Genomic DNA, 19,544 nt, shown 5'->3' on the forward strand with positions numbered 1-19,544 from the left:
ATAACGAGGTTTATACAAGAAGGTCGAATACTGAAGTAAAGCAAGTTACACTTTAAATTTATCTTTACATGAGTAGTAATATGTTGCCACACATTCATGAGCATGTTTCGGTCTTAGAGTATTTATTTACTAGAGACCTCTTAAAGGCAACAAAGCTTCCAGTCAAAAGAGGAATTCTTAATGAAAAACGAAAATCAAATTTCAACAAAATAAGCTTTTTAGTTAAAAAGGCCGGGAAGTGAAGTGTAGCAGTTCGGAGAACAAGGTTGATTAGGAGTGGATGTTATCATTTAATTCTTTTATTGGTTTTATTTAGTTATTTATTTATATGTTGGGGTTAAGAAATGGAGCAGATACGGTTGGCGGTTGAGAAGTTAATTATCGGGGCAAAGCGGATATAGACATAGTTTTTTTTTTACGTGTACAAAGTGCGTGGGTGTTACTGTTTACAAATAATTCATATAACCTTCAGTAAAGTAATGTCATTGCTAATTAGTAGCAAATAACTCAAACGAATTCCCAATCACCCTCCGTTTTTTGATAAATATTATCGCTGCTATAACGAATGACTGCATTTGACTTTTAAAGGTTTACTAATGATATATATTCTGAGTTTGCAATTACTGTTACTACGAAACGTGTTAGACTATTAATAGCAAATTTATAAATATATTAATAAATGTAATGGTAAACAATATTAGAGGTGGTCTAGAAGGACAGGGTTTGGAAAGGCGAGAGAAAACAAACTACCATTATTAAACAAAGTATCGGTCCCCTATCTCCTTCTTTTCTCTTTTTTCTCCTTTCCCTTCTTCCTTTTTCTTCATTCCTTCTCCTCCATTTCTCTCCTCTTCATCGTCCGCCATCATTCTTAGTTTCTTCCCCTCTTTCCCATTCTTTCTTACGTCTCATACTTTTCTTACCCTCTCTCTCCCGTAACCAATCGTTACGAGTCCCAGAGATGGTCACCAGATCCGGGTGAATCTTGACCTTTTCACAAACAGACACCATCATCATCATCATCATCATCATCATCATCATCATCATCATCATAATAATAATAATAATAATCATAATCATAATCATAATAATAATAATAATAAGAAGAAGAAGAAGAAGAAGAACAAAAAGAAGAAGAAGAAGCATAAGTAGTAGAAGAACAAAAAGAAGAAGAAAAAGAAGAAGAAGGAAAAGAAGAAGAAAAAATTAAAATACACTACCTAACATAGGTTTTAGACTGGCAGCGGGCAGACACCAGGTAGACTGAGAAAACACTTGTTGAAGATAACGTCTATATTTGCTTTGGTCTCCAACCCCCAACCCTAATTACTCCATTCCCTAACCCTAATATATAAACAAATAAATAAAAATACATAAATAAATAAATCCACACCTAATAAATAAATGTCCGTTTTAAGAAAAATCATTATATATATATATATATATGACATATATATATATACATATAAACACATAATAAATACACACACACATATATATATATATATACGTGTGTGTGTGTGTATGCTTATGCATGTATGTATAGTGCGGTTGGGGTTGTCTTAAAAGATGTTTTCATTACTGACAAATATAAAGCATGTTTCGAATATTGATATCTTCCGATTTAAAGTATATAAGCTCTCACCCAATATCTTCACACTTTTGATTTGTTGAATAGTTTTTAATCATCTTAAGCTGGCATTTAAAATATGCGATATCTTTATCATCAATGATGAAAGGAAAATATTGAATTGAGGCTGATTGAATTTAATCAAGATCTCATCTAACAGAAAATTAATATCGGTTAAAAAAAAATAAAAGACATCAGAGACTATACTCTTCAGACTTCTCGTATTTTTTTTTTATGAATTTAATATATTGCAGGACAAGAGAAATGCAAAAACGTAAAATTTTCTAATGGTCTGGCGTAAAAGACATTTCAGCAACTTTCAAATAAATACCAACATCGTACACAAGTAATAATCAATAAACACGGTTAATGGTGTAATTTTATCTCCTGGTCTATCCATCTCGTATGGTGATGAGGTACTTTAGCATATAAGGTAACGTCATTATGACGACTGATGATCATTTTTTTATATATCAAATTAATAAATTACATGCTTAAATAGATTTCTTACAACTTAGGGTTGGCTTTATAGCTGAGCCACATCGCAGTTATATAAATCTGTCTTCTTACTTTTGTTTTTTTCTCGGAATAATAATCTTTAAAATTCTCACCCCCATATATATATATATATATATATATATATATATATATATATATATATATATATATATATATAATTAATTATTATAGTAAAAAAATAAATATATATATATATATATATTTATAAGGAAAATTACGATAACCTTCTACTCACCAAAGACCTGGCATTTAACTCAATACAGGAGTCCAAGTAGGGATGTTTAGCACGCTCCTGTAAGAAAACTCTTTAAAAAAAACAACGAAATGTGAGTTTACATCCTATTTTTGTTAAAAAAATGTTAAATGTTACTTCGAATTTATTTCAGAAAACAGTTTTTTTTTTCGATATAAACGCATAATTCTGTTTGTCAAGTCAAATATTATGAAAATCCTCTAAAAATGAATGCAAAATTAACCAGATGGCAGACTGGCGAAATATCTAGTTAAATGTTAGTTCCAATTTATAACAAAAAACAGTCCTTTTACCGACACGGAACGAGGGAATTTAACACTACCACGGCCACGGGGAAAATTACCTTCCTCTTTTGCCATCCAACATTTCCAGCGGCAAAGAAGTATGGTGTAAAAGACCCTCTTTCAGAGTATTACTTCTGTGGAATACTTAGTTGGAAATTTAATTTTTTTAATTTTAATTTTAATTTTATTTATTTATTTATTTATTTTTGTTCATGTCCCATATGTATGTGTGATAGTGCACGATACTTCTTGTATACATGGGAGCTTTGCGTCAGCACCACAGATAAATTAATTCTGGGCTCAGTGCTGGCACAAACACCAATATATGAAAAATTTCAATTTCAAATTATCAAAACCATGGGATCCAGAAGAAAGATCTGGGTGTCATGATCGGAAGGTGCTCCTTTGGTACCCATCAGGGGGACTCGCTCGTCATCCTGCGCATGTTGGTCAACTCTCTAGTTTCAGAAACTCAAATAACATGGACGCTGAACAGGTAAGTATAACCTCTAATTTCCGGGAACATAATGATACCGAACAAACCGCATAGCCATGATAACCATCAAAACAAAAAAAACAAGAAAGAAATGGACAACAAAAGAGAATAGACGCGTAATGGAATGCTATTATAGAAGTCCTCCTAAATAAAGATATGGAGATTATCGGAAACGAATCAAAGAACTATGGAGTCTATCCAGTAACTACCATACGACATAACAATGAATTGCGGACCAAGCAAGACTGATACTCAAGAAAGGCTGGCTTTCTAAACTAGATCTAACAAAAATTCAGCGAAGAATATATGATGAAACTGAACAAGAAACATCCCCCCAACGAAACCGCGTGTAGAGAAACCCCACAAGTTGAAGTCTCACAAGTAAAAACACCAAAGGCTGAGGACCAACAAAGAACGAAGTCTACAAACGTGGAGACTGAGATCAATGAAACGGAACTAACAGAGAATCAAGCAAATAAAATAAATAAAATAATACAGCTGATGAACGAGGAAAAACAAAGCTTCCATCGTTAAAGAACCAAGAGCAGAAGAAATTAAAAACAGAAACAGAGAAGGTTAACAAGCTCCTCCCACATATCCCAACAAATACAGTAACAGACTTAAGCAACTTCATTCATGCAGGCGCTAGAATGGTAAGTATGAATCTCAAATCAGAAAAATAACCGGGGGCAAGCGGACCGACAAAACCTGGATGGGAAACAACAATAGAAACTAAATTACACAAACGGAAAAAAGAAACCAAAATTATCAACAGGAAGAAAGCAATGTAGAGAAAACAGAATATTGGAAATGTAACGGGCAGGGAGAGGCTAAACTAGAAACATAAATAACTGGACCAAAAAATAAAAGCAAAAGAAGCGAGATTGAGACGATATATATATATATATATATATATATATATATATATATATATATATATATATAAATCTGAACAATACAAACAAAACCGAACATTTGAAACTAATGAAAGCCAATTCTACCAAAATGTGAACGGAGGAAAAACAAAAACAAAACAACATAACCCGACAGAAACAAAACTCTACGGGAGTAACATATGGGAAGAGCGACGAGAACACAAACAGAAATGCCGAATGGCTGAAAGACATGAAAGAAGAATTACAACAAATCGAAGAAGGAACAGTGAATGAAATCAGCAAGGAAACCCTAAAGAAAACCATAGGAAAAATGGCAAACTGGAGAGCACCAGGGCACGACGGGATACATGCATACTGGTTCCAAAAAATTCACAACCTTTCACGAAAGGCTAACCCAAAACCTGAGAAGATGTATACAGGAAGCAAGCGTACCAGACTGGATAGCAACAGGACTACACTGCTACAGAAAGGCACGGAGAAAGAACCGTCCCTAGAATCTATAGGGCAATCACGTGCTTACTAACTATGTGGAAGATACTGACAGCACAACTGCCTTCTATATTGCCTGCTATATATAGATCAAAAGATCCTAAACGAGGTAAAAAGGAGAAGTAATTAAGCCATGGCATGGATCGACTACAAAAAAGCGTACGACAGGATACCCCAAGCATGGATAATAGAATGCCTAAAAATGTATAAAATACCAAGCGGGATCACCAATGTTATAGAAAATGCAAAGAAAACATGGAGACTGGAATTGACAGCTGATGGACAACACATAACAGAAATTAACATACAAAGAGGCATCTTCCAAGGAGACTCGCTATCACCATTACTTTTCATAGTAGTCATGATGTCCTTGAACAGTATTCTGAGAAAGTGCCAAGCCGGATATAATTTCTCCAATACAGAGGACAAAATGAACCACCTGATGTACATGAACGATCTGAAACTTTTTGCAAGGACCGAAAAGGCGCTAGAGACACTAATTAACACAACCAGGATCTTCAGCCAAGATATCCAAATGGAATTTGGAGTGGAAAAGAGCGCACTAATAGTTATAAGAAAAGGAAAACTTGAAACGACAGTAGGCATGGAACTACCTAACCAAACAGAAATGAGGGAACTAGGGGAACAAGACGACTATAAATACTTGGGAATTTTGGAAGCGGACGATCAGATCAACAGAAATGGAAGAGAAAATTGGAAAGTAATACCTCAGGAGAACAAGAAAACTCCTGGAAACGAAATTCTATTGAAGAAACCTAATAAAAGGTATAAATACATGGGCAGTATCACTAGTAAGATACTCTGGACCGTTTATGGGTTGGACAAAAGAAGAACTGAGACAACTCGACCAGAAAACCAGGAAACTCATGACTATGCATAATGCACTACACCCAAAGGACGATATTGACAGGCTTTACGTAAAAAGGAAAGACGGCGGGAGAGAACTGATCTGTATAGAAGACTGTATGAATGACACGAAAAAAGGACGAGAAATATAGATAATGCAACACACTGAAAGGATAATTATGGCAGCGAGAGACACTGAAAAAACAAAACAAAACAGAAAGCAGAGAGACAAATTATAAAATGAGAAAAGAGAAGTGGTAAGAGAAACAACTCCATGGAAGAGTCATAAGAATGACAAAAGATAAAGGAAACGAAAACCTCTTGACATGGATGCGAAAAGAAGATATAAACCGAGACCGTGAATCTCTAATAACTGGAGTATAAGATAACTCGATAAGAACAAACCATATCAAAGCAATAATCGATAAAACACAAGAAAACAACAAATGCAGACTCTGTGGACAAAGACGATAAACCATATAGTAAGTGAATGCAGCAAACTGCCCCAAAAGCAATACAAAAACAGGCAGGACAAAGTGTGGAGGGTGGTGCACTGGGAATTGTGAAAACGACTGCATTTTAAGCGTATATACAAATGGTACAAGCATAAACGCGCAACAGGACTCGAAAACGAGAACCATAAAATCCTCTGGGACATGGACATACAGACGGACACACCAATCCAAGCAAGAAGACCAGCTGTCGTAATAATGAATAAGAAAGAAAAATCCTGTAAAATCGTAGACTTTGCTGTCCCAGCTGTCCACAGGGTGAATATGAAAGAAAAAGAGAAATGAAGCAAATACACAGAGCTAGCCAGAGAGTTAAAAGGGATTTGGATGATGAAGAATATCAAAATAGTGCCGATAATAGAAGAAACACTAGGAACAATTCCGAAAAAACTTCGAAAAAAGAATTTCCGAAATTGGAATCAGAGGAATAACTGCAACAGTACAACGACTAACGATAATGAAAACGACTGAAATATTAAGGAAACCCCTTGAATGCGGAGACGACAGTATAACGAATAAGAGTTACAGGGAATAAAGAACGCAAAAGCTGCACATCTATAAGTTCTACACCCCCATCATGCATACCCCTATAGTTTCACCACCGCTCCTCCCAATAAAAACACCAAAGAGCTGAGAAGGGTCAAGAAGGACTAAAGACCGAGGAGAGAGCGCGAGCCGGACCACGGTTGGACGGGCGCAAAGAGAGCTGGGACTTTGGGGACGCTTAGTGCCACTAAAATTCCAGTATAAACCAATGACCACTACCAGCGAAAAATCAATGGTAAGAGTTTGTTGCGATGATGCAAGTTAATTTGCAAACGCTATCGAAGGAGGTGGAGACAACTGGACGTCTGTGGAGACTTGTTGTCACTCAGCCTCCAGAGAACACCACGGGTTTCCAATCAGATCGTTTGTTGACTTTTGTGAAAGCTCCATGTGAGCCAATAATAATAATAATAATAATAATAATAATAATCATAATAATAATAATAATAATAATAATAATAAGGATGCGATGCATTGAGAACTTGAACAAAATTGTATTCGACACTGTAACGAATATACCTTAGGCTTGCGATATCGATCGGCTCTTGAAGACATTTCCTTGCACGTGTGCACTCTTTCTGACATGTGAATTACATCAGATTGTCGTTACGGGCATAAAAATGTTCAGTGACTACACAATCGATTAAGGAAACGTGAGAGTCTATACCCGAAACAAATAAAAAAATATATTTATTGCAGCGAAGCGACTATGCAAGAAAGTATGGTGGAAACATTCTTAAATATATAATACTAGCAGTTCAGTCCGGCTTTGCTCGGGCCTTATGTACTGTTCATAACTTGCCCTACGTGTGAATACACTTTATGTAAGATTTCAAATGTTAAGACCAACGTTAATCTTAGTCATTTTATAGAGACCACAGACGTCATTTTTGTAAATTTTTAACCACAGTTTTGCCCCTTAATACTTATTATTTTGGTCTCAAATCAGAATAGAAAGGTTTATCGATGTCCCATTTGCTTACATCAAAAGTTCAACTTTTCAAACTCAAAATTGGCGGAGAAATTTGTTAGAATTTTCAAAGGTCAACTCTTTCAACTTTGACAGCTAAATCTTCGCTTCAAAACTGATTAAAATGCTTGCCGCCTGTCAAAATACCTCTTACGTATAAATTTCAAATTGTTAGACCCAAAATGGATGTATAGATTTTTAGAGACCACAAAGGTCAAATCTTAGAAACTTTTACCCCTTGGCAGCTCAAATTTTCGATCCAAACCGATTTTAAAACTTGCCATATCCTTAAATATCCGTTATTTAAAATTTTAAATATTTAGATCAGGAATTTTGACCCCTTAACATTTACTTTCTGGAATCAAATACAAATCATAACTTTGATACATATCCAAGTAATCTGCATTTAAAATTTCAAGTGTTTAGACCCTAAATTGGCGAAGGAGTTTGGTAGAGTTTTCAATGGTCAAATCTTTGAAATTTTACACTTTGTCAGCCATATTTCTGGCCAGAAACCAGTTAAACAGATTTTTCCGAATCTCAATACTCTTTATGTCAAATCTCGAGTCTCTAGACTGAAAATTAATAGAGTATTTTTTTAGGGAAATGTACACAGGTACATACACACAGAGACATTTTCACTTATACATTTATATAACGATGTTACGTAGCACATGCAATGCTACTTTTGTCAAAAAACCGAGGGAAAACTTTTCAAAAGACTATATATAGTTGATATTGAGTCTTTGAACATATTAAGCTTGGTCACGATGCCAAGTTGATGTAATTCACCTATCGAAAAGAACTTCACACGCCGAGAAAATGTCTTCAAAAGTCGATCAATACGTTCAGGTTAGTGTATCTTTGTTTAGTTGAGATGGACGCAAATACGTCACCTGAAGACCCATCGACTGGCGGTAAGTGTGCACACGGTTAATGAAGCACATTACATCGTGTAATCAGAAAGATATCCGAGTGATGAAGAACACACAGAACCTACTGATCACTATATAAGTGACAAGTTTGTAATCATCTTGAAACTTGTAAATACAAGTTAAATGTGTGATTAGAGTGCGCAATGTGTTAGATTCCTGATGGCATTCAATTTTTTTTTTATTTGCGCTTCTTACTTCAAGGGACACTAGGTGCTTAACAGCTTTCTTCTCATGCTTTAATTAAAGCATATTAAATCGATTAGAAAAATCGATGGAAGGGTTAGTCACTAAATCAATCTCCGAATCTAACTGCAAATTAAAAAAATTCTCTGTTTTTTTTCCCTGAAACTCTTTGTATATCTCGACTGGTCTCTTAGAATTGCTCAGATGCAATTATTATCGGATGCCAGTGTGACACCTCATTTAAGCGAATTAGTTATATTTGGTGTGGTATTAATCCTAAGAAGTCTATGTAAAATTTCTTCAAAGATTGAATATACAGGAATGTAAATTAACACTCGTTTCTCTGTCACATGTACATCCCGCTTATGGGAAAATGCATAAACCGCATAATATTTTCAAAATTATCTCCAATCTGGTAGTCTATTGCCTCCGTATCACAACGTAATCATATTTACTTTTACCAACCGATTCACGCAATCTCATGTAATTCTCGCAGTTTGGTCTCATGTTTAAGATCGTGCCTATACAGCTAAGTTACTAAGTTTAAATGGTTTACTAAGTTTAAATAGAAGTTTATTCCGTCTATAATTACTCTTGTATTTATGCTTTCGTAACTTCTTGCAACATAAAATCAGCTGGCCCAAATCTTTTACAGTTTCTATGGTCGTATCTTGGATTTTAAAAAGACAGTAAACGATATCTTGTCCAAATCACTCGTTCTTCCAGAATGTGTTTTTTTATTTATTATCGTTGAATATGCATTGCAATTCACGTAATAGAATTTTTACTCTAATTATCATAAACTCTCTGTATGTTCTTACCATTTTTTCACTGAAAAGTCTATCTCGCACGTGCTTTATTTTACTTAACATCATGCACAGGAAATGTATTTGTATGCACATTTACTAGCGCATAATAAGAAGTGTGCCACATTGTATATATATATATATATATATATATATATATATATATATATATATATAGAGAGAGAGAGAGAGAGAGAGAGAGAGAGATGATCCCAAACTCATTGCAACATATACAAGAAAGAAGAAACAGAAATAAAGACACACCTAAATCTTAGCATTTATATTCAAATGAATTGGGAAAGGATTTGTCTGCGCTCTTTTATAAAGAAGGAAAGACTGGAGAAAACAAAAGAAAATTGAAGCGTACCGGAAATATATGTAAAAAAAATATAGGAAATAAAAAAATATCTAGAGGGCCTTGAAGTGTACGTAATCAAATTGACACACGTGGAAGTTATTATGAAATAAGATGAAAAGAAATTACCTTGAAGCTAAAAAAACAAAACACGGAGTTAAGAAAACAAGTGCATGAGGATTGTACAGAGAATATGAATCATAAAACAAATAAGTTCAATACAAATAATAATATGATTAAGATGAGTAGTTCTTGTAGAAATGAGTAATAAACAAACCAGATGTAGAATGAAGAGGTGAAAATAACTGACATCATGAATAGTAAAAACATCTCGTAAGTAGATAACGTCGAATAATTAAGGAGAAATGGTTTAACGTTTAGAATTATAAACAAAGAAAATATTAATCGACAACAATAAAACGAAAATTGCATTGTAAACCATTAAAATCTCATTATCTATTTACCAGTCTTGTACAAAATTAAATAAATTTTATATCAGCAGCATAAGTTGGTTAAATGTAACCTTTATTGTTCATTTTTATGGATTAAAAAAAACCGATGAGGTACAATATTATCCAAAGCTCATTCGAGACGCCACAGACTATCTCATTTATCTTGCCATTAATTCTAAGGAAACTTAATAATCAACACCAGCGAAAACAAAGTAATAAAAGGTTGTTGAAAAAAAACATAAAAAATTAATGAATAATGATCATCAAATAAAATAGAAAGTACTTGAGTGTTATGATAAGTTGGGGTTAGGAATGCTCCAGTGGTTAACGACACAAAATCACGATCCCAGTGTTCTAATTTCGAATCCGGTGCTTTCCACTACAAGTAACTTTCACTTATGATGTTGGAAACTTTTTCGTTGTCCGTCTTGTAAGTACCCAATGTATTTTCAGCTAATATTTTGAGTAAACAATTATAGAGAACACTTGTCTTAACTCCGAAACCCATGATGGTTGTGTTTTTATCGACAACGATGGATGACATAACCTCCTTTTCTATTTGTGGTCACTCCTACACTTAAAATATTTTGAATGTATCCAAACAGGCAAATAGCTTTTTTAAAGCATTAAATTAAATAATAATCCCAAGCGTAATTAATGGTTGAATACCTTCAATATGATTTTATTTTAGTTTTATATTTTCTTCATACTAATTTCTTTCAAGCTTTAATTATTTTCTAGGAAATACCTGTACAAAACATCTAAAACTGCATTGGTTTTCTGATATTTTTGTTTTGCATCAACCATACATTATTTTTTTTATTGTAAAACTTGAATTATGTTTAATGTCGTAATTACATTCATTTTGAATGTGAAAATAAACAATATAAAACTATTTTTCCAAAAACTATATTAAATTGTTTTTCCCCAATTATTTATCGCATAATTTGTGAAATAAACTTCCATTAGAATTTGACGTGATTTAGAAAATCCCATTTTCCAACGTAGACCCCTACTACCATGTCTCCTTCACCAACATCAGGGGTCTACGTTCCTGCCTTCCAGAGGTTGAAACCGAATTACAGTAAACAAAACCGGACATATTCTTTCTAACGAAACTGGAATAGGGCCGACCACTTCCCTAGATGAGTTCATAATTAACGGATACTCCAACTTAACATCTAAATCTGACCCCCAAGATCGCCATGGGCATGGAATATGTGCCTATATTAAAGATGGCTTCCGATATGGCAGAGATATCTCTAGAGAAGCTCCTAATGTACCTTATATGTGCTTCCGGGTTGCACTTGCTTACAGCACTGAATTTATATTTGCCCTCAATAGCGCCATAACAGAAGAGTTACTATCTTTAAGAGCATATCTAAGAAATTAAACCATATCCTGTCTGTACATCCCTCGACTAACATCCACATCCATAACATTGAATAGCTGACCCAATCAAATAAGACGGACAGGGGGCGGAGGTTCTGTCATGATTTTGCCATTGCTTATGACCTCACTTAGATTGTTCGCGAGCCCGCCCGTGTGCCCGATACTACAGGTCAATATGCAAGCCTCGTAGATCTTTTTCTCTCAACTTCCCCTGAGCTATGTTCATGTTCCGTTCCTTCTCCTCTAGGATCCTCCGACGACTCCGTCGTATCAGTTAAGATAAAAATGAAATGTAATAAGGCCACATACGTACCCCTCCACTGTACTGTATACAGATACTCTATGGCTGACTGGAATAGCTTCCGTACATGTATATCTAATCTACCTTTGCATTCCATGTTTAAAAAGTATGTGTCCTCTATAGGATCAGACCTGACCGAATGGTTAATTGTAGGCATAGAGCGATTCAGACCATTTAAAAAATTCCAACAAAAACCTAACAGCCAGCCATGGTCCTCCCCATAATGTGCTGCTGCCATCGCGCACAAAAGTCACTTTTTCCATAGCTACCAACGTAATAAGTGCTCCCAGGAACGCCAGCAACCGCTGTGAAAGAGTAATAAAAAATGCAAGAGAGCTATATTCCCAGTCTGTTAAATCCAAAGTAGATGATCAGCGGCCTGGGTCCGACCAGTTTTGGCAAATAACAAATAGGATCCTGAACAGAAGTGTGCGTTCTATCCCAACCATTATCAATGGGCCAGAGGTCATTTCGTCAGCTTCAGTCAAGGCCAAACTATTTGCAAAGAAGTTTGCAGCTAATTCTACCCATGCGACGAAGACCATCTACTCCCCATATATCCTCCTATAACACAGAATACGCTAGGTAACATACAAATATCTGTGCATGAGGTCGCAAAGCTATTCAAGAACTTTGATTGCAGTAAAGCAACTGCCCCTGACGGCATCCCAATTATCGTGTTAAAAAAGGTTCAACTAGAACGTGCCCCAATACTTAAGAAACTATTTAAGCGTTGTCTTTAGGGGAAGTGCTTTCCAAAACCCTGGAAAACCTCGTTAGTATGCCCTGTATTACAAAACTCAGGTGATAAGTCATCTCGCTCTCAGTACAGGCCAATAAGTATCCGGTGTGTCATGAGTAAGTTGATGTAATCCATATTAAATAGAGAAATAATCAACCACCTTAGCAAAAATAACCTTCTTAGTGACACGCAATACGGTTTCCGGTCTGCAAGATCTACGGAAAATGTGCTAACGGTTATATCTCATAGGATTAGTGAATCTCTTTACAAAAGCCTCCTTTATTGGGCAATTGCTCTAGACACATCAAAGGCCTTCGACAAGGTAGGGCATAAAGTCCTACTTCACAAGATTTCCAGACTGGAAATGTGCGCTCTATCATTAAATCATATCTCTCTGATAGGTTCATAAGATTAGTGGTTGATGGACAAAAATCAGAGGCAAGCAGTATTAATGCTGGAGACCCTCAAGGGTCCATCTTGGCCTAACTCTCTTCCTGATCTACATCAATGATCTCCCTAAACGCATACTTATATCATTCGTGTACATCTATGCTGATGACACGACGATCTACGCTAACACATCAAAGGCTGTAAATGACAAAGCTCTCTCTGATTCTCTCTCCTCTGATCTTGAGCGCGTGGTTCAGTGGGGGAAGACGTGGCTGCATCAAAAACCAAACTCCTATCTTTACATCATCAACGCTCTGATCCTCATTTGGGGCTCAATTAAAATGCGTGCCTCTCGTTTTGGAGAAGCCCCATGTTTTAACAAGCTTCTGGGCTTGACCTTCACTCCTTATCTGAAATGGAACACGTACATCAAGTCTGTTGCAAAGGTCGCTGGAAAGATTATTAACTCTAATTTCTGCCCCCCGCCAATCTTTTACGAAAAACACCCGTCTAGCTGAATCCACTGTCAAAAACGTTCCCACTCTTTTTCTATGCCTAAATCAAAACGTAGATTCAATGAACAAAGCTTCTTTCTTAGAACTGCACGCCTGTGTAACTCTGTTCCGTCTGCCTGCTTCCCATCGGCCTACAACGTGGATATCTTCAAGTTCAATGTAAACAAATTCCTGATGAACCGCCCCCTTACGAAGACGTTTATTAAATTTATTAAATCTCCACACCAATGTACTGTACTTAAAATACCCCTTATCCCTGAGTGGCTTCCGGGCCTGGATAAATTGTTGCCACTTAAAAAAACGATAGCCATAACAGCAGTTTATGATGCAGACACATGTTTGTAGGCCTCATTGTCTATCATAGCTGAGGTAATATCACGTAACGACAAGTTACCGAAAACATTATCGTTTTTTAAGCAAAATTCGCAATTATTTATCGATATGTTTTTGTTTTTGTATCGAGTCTTCGACGATTTTTCTATTTATGCTATATTAGTATTATTAGGCTCACTTACAGAAAATTACTAACTTATTTTTCAAAGTAGTGTTTTTCCAGAAAAGTGAAAATTTATTATTTTTTGCTAATCTAAAAGAGAATAATTTTTATTAATATTTTCAATGAATTTCACACTTAAAAATACGAAAAGATGAAAAATTACACACATTCGAAATTCGGATTTTCAAACCTCAGATCTGATATCTTCACAAAAGTTTTTTGTTTAATCTGCAATCGGAACCATCCCAAACAATACAGTTTATTTTGTGTAGTTTTGGATAATTCTTTTAAGTATACTTTTAACCATAGGTAAAAAATAAGGTTTTCTAAACAAAAATATATAAATATCGATTTCTAAAAATAAAGTACATCGTTATAAATATAATTTATCCTTAAATAATCGTTGAAAATTTCGTACTGGTTGATAATTACTTGATTTATGGTATGTGTTTTAAATAACATCCTTCCAAAAATCAACTATTTCCTCCTTCCGTTTTCGACCTGTCTAATATAATTATATAGAAAAGTTTTTAATAAGTCAATTTGCATAATAATATGCTTAGTCGCTCCGATCGTTACTATGGTGTTTTCTTTTCTGTGTCTTTTTTCACATTACTGGAAAACATTATTACCACTTTAGTTTCATATCATTGTTTGTATTAATTACAAAATTAGGGAAAATTTAAATAGAAAATTAATTACAATAAATGAATACTGTGCCTATGTAGATTACGGATATTTTCAAGCAACGCATTACAGCTAAACCATTACTAATTATTGTAATTCTGAAATTCGTATGAATTTCAAACATTACTAAAAATATATCCATAGAAAAATAATACAAGAGAACTATGTGTGGATTAAGGATATTTTAAACGATCGAATTTCAAGTGAATAAAGTTTACATACTTACATCTCATGACGGGATAAACATTTTTTTCGAAAAATTACCAAATAAGAGAAAATCCACGAATAAAAAGTAATATTAAGTACATCATAGAGTGCTTGTGTAGATTTGGGATATTTAAAACCTAAGCATACTGGGTGAGTATTCTATTAAGCACTGACGTGTATTTTCGACATTAGTAGACATTTTAAAAAATACTAAAAATTCAACACTTAAATAATTTCAAGGAAATAATCAGATGTCTGTGTAGAATAGGAATATTTAATGAACTTCATCTTAGGTGAAAACATTGTTAAATTTACTATTACTCCCCCCAAAATTATCGAGCATGCATCGATACAAAACTAATTGCCAGAAAACACGGACTCTTGTGTAGATTGATATTTTTAAATAACGCAATACAAGGGAATTATAAATACGTAATGACGTGTAATATCAAAATTAGTATAAATTCATGGAAAGTGAATCAATACACAAATGATAATTTATTATCCTTATGTTCCAAAGATGCTCTATTAGGTCCTTGTCGGGAGAAAAGCTTGGTCTGCCCATCTCCTTAACCATCAGCCTATTCAGTACAGATGTGGTGGTCTTCGATGTGTTTTTTGAGTCATTGTCATGCTGGAACACTGGTCTGGGATCCAATCTCTGGGGGGAGGATATCATGCTCTGCTGCAGTATTTGACAGTACATGTTGGAATTCATATTTCTCTCAATAAAATGTAACTCGCTAATACCTGCAGCATTCATGCAGCTCCATACCATGACATTCCTGCCTACATGGTTTACTGTAGGCATGGCACACTTATCTTTGTACTGCCCACCCGGTCGCCGTCAAACATCCTTAAGACCATCAGCAACAAACAAATCAAATTTACTCTCACCAGACTATAGGACATTGTTCTAGTCATCTACGGGCTTTGTTGATATGTCTTCACCAAACTGTTCGCAGGCTTTCCTGTGTATTGCCTACAGAAGAGGCTTCATCCCGGGGTGATCGTCATGTACAACAATTTGAGAAGTGTACAAATATAAGTGGGGCATGCTTAAAGTCAAGCATGGTGGTGGTATTCTGAGGCTGCATGATTTCTGCGCGTATTCAAGAGTTACATTTAATCAAGGGAAACATGAACTGCAGCATGTACTCTCAAATACTGCAGCGGAGTAATACTCTCTCCTTTTAGAAACTGGGTCGCTGGACAGTGTTTCAGCATGACAATCCAAGACAAACATAACTTTACTGTAGAGCCTAAGGTCAAAGGAGATGGACTGACTAAGTATGTCTCCAGACTTGAACACAATAGAACAGTTTCGAGGCATCCTCAGGCAGAAGGTTAAGGCGGGCAAAGTCTCAGATATAGGCCAGTCTGGAGACGTCGTAATTAGAGAGTGAAAGATCATTCCAGTGGCTACATGTGAAGCTGTGGTAAACTCCATGCCCAGGAGAGTAAAAGAAGTTTTGGAAAATGATGGTGGCTACAAAAAATATTGAGAGTTGACATGTTGTATTTTGATATTGACAAGATTTCGTAAGTTGTGTACTCATTTTTGTTTTCAGGGATTAAGCTTTTAATGGCTATATTTTCAGTTATTTGGAGGGCAAAATAAATTAACTCTTGTATATATGCTGCAGACAAACTATTTTCATTGAGTCAAAAAATTATTTTTTCAGTGGTGTCCACTAAAGAGATATACTTTAGTATTTGAAGAAATGTTAGGTATATACTCACTTTTATGATACACTGTATATATATATATATATATATATATATATATATGTGTGTGTGTGTGTGTGTGTGTGTGTGGGTGCGTGTGTGTGTGTGTGTGTAAAGAAAAGGAAATATAAATGCATCTGCTTTTTTCTACAACCCTTGCATCTGTTTCTATCGACAGCTGTTTTTCTCTTACGTTCTTACAATTATCTGAACGGATAAGGACACAAACAGACAAATACACAAGAACAAACACCTAGACACACGAAATGTATCTATATTTGTGCGTATGTAAATATATATATATATCTGAATATAATTTATTCATGCAAACAAACATTCACCAGATTTATTGCACAAAATAGAGAATACAAGGCATTATTTGTATATTCCATGGATGTTCAAACAGCAATGTTTTCCTAAAATCAGAACAACTAGAAGAAACAAAAAAAAATTCTAATAGAATTATATATATATATATATATATATATATATATATATATATATATATATATATATACTAGCGTTGCCCGGCTGTTTGGAGGTGTGTACGTAAAAGAGGGTGGCCCTGCTGTAATATTATTAAAAATAACACTATGTTAAAAAAAATTGGAAAAACGAAAACAAAACAAAACAGCGAACACACGTAAAAAAAGAAAAAAGGTGTAAAAGAGGAAAAAAGTTTAGGTAGAAAGACAGGCTCGAATCCGAAGCTTCGAGGTTAAGGCGGAAAATATGGCCGACAGTTTACTCCTACGGCAAAGGAACATACACTTTATAATGGATAAAATTCTACCTTTAAAACACTTGCATGTAGTTTAAACTAACGTGAACGTTTTCTCGGTAATACATGACGTCATTTTCGTAGTAGCATGAGCCGATAAAATGAAGGAACGATGTTTTCGGTACTCTCCTTGTAGAAAATGGCCCAGTTTAGGGTGAAGGAATTAATTTTTTTTGCCAAATTTTCGATATTTTATCGGGCGAAGATAGGAGGTTTAAAATGATACCTATCTGCCGAAAATCCGTGGCCCGTGTCGAAAGTTTTTGCGAGACATACAAACACACACACACAAACATTTTCCCTTATATATATGTAGATTACTAGCAGGTGGAACGGGGCGTTGCTCGGGTGTTTGGAGGTGAGTGTGGTTTTGCCTTAAGTAAGACAAAAATAGTGGGTTGTTAAAAAAAAACGAAACTTTGACGCGCAGTTGGAAAATATTAAAGTGTGGAAACAAAAAGTGCGACTTGGCAGTTGTCCGTTTTTGACGAGTTAATAACGTAAACTTTGAGTGCGGGACAGTGTTTTATTAACCGCTAGTCTGTTCGCTTCTTTTTTTCATACGAAAAAGCGTAATACACGTGCGGTGATCGAAAATTGGTGAATATGTATCTTTTGAAGGTCGAGCAAATTAAATATACAGGCGAACCCGGTTCTTAACTCGTAGATATTATCATTAGGCGCGATATAAAAAGTTTTAAGAAGTTGTGAGGCAACCGATCGGTTGTTGGAAAAAAAAAAATTCTTGAACATACACGAAAACGCACACACAAACACTTTCGCTTTTATATATATATATATATATATATATATATATATATATATATATATATATATATATATATATATAGTAGTAATCCACTTTTTAGAAGCACGGAGAAAACGGAATTTAAAATATGAGGTTAGAAAAATTACTGCGTGCGTATCTGTATTTTTAAAAAGTGGATCACTACTAAACTACCCATTTGCGCATGGACAGCGCTTTTCACTGAACTCACAATGCACACTCTCTAACTTCAACCAACAAACTCTGCTGAATGACATGATAGCACGAAAGAAAAAAAAAGAAATATATATATTGTATTGTTTTAAAAGAAAATTCCTTATGAAGGCTTTATAAGCCGAACATTTGAAACTTTAAATAAATAAATTTTGTTTATTTAAAAAGAATACAGATACGCACATGGTCGTTCTTCTAACCTCATATATTTCAATATATATATATATATATATATATATATATATATATATATATATATGTATTTATTTATATATATATATATATATATATATATATGTGTGTGTGTGCGTGTGGGTGTGTAGCTGTGTGGTTTTCGTCATAAATGTAGGATGTTTTAGTTCACAACAATTATATATATAGGATGTCGTGTAAAATAACCTTCTATAGTTTCGGTAAGTTTTTATACATGGAATTATATACGGAAACTCATACAAACATAACTTACACATTTTGCCTTTTCTCATCTAGCTTTATATGGATCCATCGATGTAATGAAATAAAGCGCGTGTATCAAATGTATAATTTGGTTTGTAACTACAATGGCCCACGTGCAGAATTGTAGCTAAGCGATATTATACAGTGTATACGTCAGATGAAGTCTTAATATATTCGCATTCCTAAGCAAAAGGCATGTCTTAAAAGATGGACAATAAATGCTTCGAACAAGATGACAGGAGAAGTCGTACTGAAGCGGATGTGTTACTTTCGCCCGAGAAACACGCTTTCAAAAGCGAAGAAAACTTGATTAAATATATCAATGCTTGTTTTGGGGCTATGTCGAAAAATGAGGTCATACTTTTGTGATTGAACTATCGGTCCTAAAGGCAGAACATTGAGTGTGAACAGAATTCAGAAATCGCACGCACACACATACACATACTCATGCACATACGCGAGCGTGCATGATAAAAATATCCGTACGCGAGAAAAAAAGTCCTAGATATAAAAAACAAAACTACTACTACTACTACTACTACTACTACTACTGCTACTACTACTACTACTACTACTACTGCTACCACTGCTGCTACTACTACTACTACTACTGCTAATACTACTACTACTAATAATAATAAAAAATATAATAATAA

This window comes from Euprymna scolopes, chromosome 22, assembly GCF_053919585.1.
Source record: "Euprymna scolopes isolate OS-2025 chromosome 22, ASM5391958v1, whole genome shotgun sequence".
NCBI classification, from domain to species: domain Eukaryota; kingdom Metazoa; phylum Mollusca; class Cephalopoda; order Sepiida; family Sepiolidae; genus Euprymna; species Euprymna scolopes.